The sequence below is a fragment of the Musa acuminata genome, chromosome BXJ2-1 (genome assembly GCF_036884655.1).
Source record: "Musa acuminata AAA Group cultivar baxijiao chromosome BXJ2-1, Cavendish_Baxijiao_AAA, whole genome shotgun sequence".
NCBI classification, from domain to species: Eukaryota; Viridiplantae; Streptophyta; class Magnoliopsida; order Zingiberales; family Musaceae; genus Musa; species Musa acuminata.
Window position 1 is genome coordinate 32,553,146 of NC_088338.1, and position 2,784 is coordinate 32,555,929.

Below are 2,784 nucleotides of genomic sequence, written 5' to 3' on the forward strand. Positions count from 1 at the left end.
ATGTCCCTCTCGAGTAACCCGTGACCGGGATTATTTAGGATCTGTGTTTAAAGGTGAATCGATCTCATTATCGTGATCTCATCACGATCCGATTCCCATTGCATAAATCCAATGACATCACAATATATATATGCATATATGTAATAGTTATAAAGTGATATATGCCAAAATATAATAAGTAAAAATATTCTGTATCAAGTCACACGTGCCATCACTCACGTTATTGGCTTGCTGGGCACCTATGACTAGTAAGAATGTCACATAAGTAGACTCTTAACTAAATTTTAACGAAAGAGACATATATATATTATATTTTTAAAAAAATATAAAAATTAATTTAAATATAAGTAAATCATAAAAACTTAAATAGCCCATGATAAAATCACAGTATTAAAACAATCCTTAACCTTATAAATATGAAAATCGTTTCCGGTAAAAAGTGCTATGCAGTTCTTGTTTAATCTTAAATTTTGATGATGAAACCAATTGATAGTGTTTATGATTTGATATGCATTTTGAGTGATGCAGGAAGCTTCAATCAAGGAGAGATAATTTAGGTAGGAAGAATCATGTTGGGCCAGAGCAAACATGTCAGAAGATTAGACGTCGGGCCGAAGGGTCGGTTGACGTATCGGTAGAAGGCTTCGGGCCGTAAATTTGGGAATCGGGTTAAGAAGAGCAGGTATTACGCCAAGGATATCCAAGTTACGGAGGTCAATTGGCTGATTGGGCAATAGGCCACAAGAGATGATGATGCACCGAAGAATCGGACGAAGCATCGATGAACCAATGACATGCCAGACAACATGATTCAAGTTTTGTAATAATTGTCAAGATCAAAGTTGGTTTTATGTGTGCAGGATTAACTATGATAGCAATACATAAAGTAAAATGAAGTCCCGGAGTCAAGAACATGATTTCGTTGGGAGTTCGAGAGTTCATCGGAAGTCCGGACGTTCGTCGAAAGTTCTACCGGAATTGATTAAGAAGTCCTGGAGCTTGCCATGGAAGCTTATCAGAACTCGCCAAGAAGATCGTCGTGAAGTCTAGGAGCTTGCCAGGAGTCCGCTAGAACATTGCCGAGAGATCATCGTAAGTTCGTCGGAAGCTCGCTGGAAGAAAACTAGACTTACGAATTTGGTTAGCTTAGTAAATGTCTTAAATTTCATAGTTAGTACATAATTAGAGTTAGGATTAGGAGGTAATCCCAATAACTTAATTAGGAGCCAACTAGGCCCTTAACAAGGCTGAATTGGGCCAGATTGAATAGCCCATTCAGCACCTGAAAACCCAACCTATCGGTGGTACCGCCGATAGTGAATGCTACCAATGGTGGTATCACCCCTGTTAGGCGGTGGTGCCGCCTAGTGTTAGATCACCGGCGATAATACAGCCTAGTAACGATGATGGTACTACTAGTGCCTCAAAATTCAGGGATGTGACACTTTTTTGCTCCAATTTTAAAGCCATTGGGGCCTATAAAAACCCAACCTTTTTCTACCTGAAAGGGAACAAAAAAGGGATAGACATAATCTTGAGTTATTAGGGTGTAAAAGTGTTAGAGTCCTCCTCCCTTTCTATATTTTGAGATCATTGAAGAGAGGTGTGAGACTTGTAAGGGTTCTCTCCTAAGCTTGCAAAAGAAGAATATAGTTGTAAGAAGGATGTTGGTCTTCGCCTATTGAAGGAAGACCATTAGTAAATGCTAGTGGCCTCGATGGAAGAAGAATCAGTGGAGTGGATGTAGGTCATAATGATCAAACCATTATAAATTGGTTTACTTTTATTTATACAATTTACATTACTGCAAACCTCCTTAATCTTCTCTTTACACTTTTACAAAAGCTTTCAAATTCAATTTCTCACGAAATGGATTGAATCAAAATGATTTTCGTCGAAATCGATTTTATCGTACGAAGGTTTTTCCAACCAACGTTTTTACCACTGTACTAATTCACCACCCACCACCCACCCCCCCCCCCCCCCCCCCCTCCTTAGTGTTGCTCTTGATCCTAATAGTTGGTATCAGAGCCATGTTCATTTTATATTTTGTTTAACACCCAAGAGAAATGGCTCTTTACGGATTTCAAGAGGGTTTTTCTATCGTTTGTCCTCCTATGTTCAATGGGATAGACTACACTTATTAGAAGACTCGAATGAGAGTTTTCTTGCTTTCTATGGATTTAAACTTATGGAATATCATTGAAAACTGATTTCAAAAGTCTTCTACTCCAATGAAAGAATGGAATGATTTTGAGAATAAAACTTTTTTCTATAAATGCTAGAGCTATGAATGCTCTATTTTACGCTTTGGATAAAACTAAGTTTAATCATATTTCTATGTGTGAAACAACTTTCTATTGGGAAAATCTTTGGGGGCGACATCACATGCGCAGCGGAAGAACAAGAAAACAAAATCCCCGATACCCAAAAAGATGTTCGTCGTCGTGCAAAAATTGGTGCGCAAAATCCACGAAACTGAAAAACTACGTAAAGAATAGATTGTGTTACCCAGGGAGATCGTATATCCCTATTTCCTTGCAAATCCTTAGGAGAGGGTGAAGGAGGTCAAGCGTCCTCCTCTCTAACGGTGATCCACACAGTAGGGCTGCGACGACGCTCCTCAAAATTCTAGGCCTGCTTTGAGGTAGAGAGGGTAAAGAGAATAGGAGACGCAAGCAAAGGCTCTAGCCTATAAGGCTCTGAATCCCTCCTATTTATAGAGGTCCCCTGTCAAACTCTAATGGATCCTCGCCTAGTGGATATTGGATCTGCATCCAATAA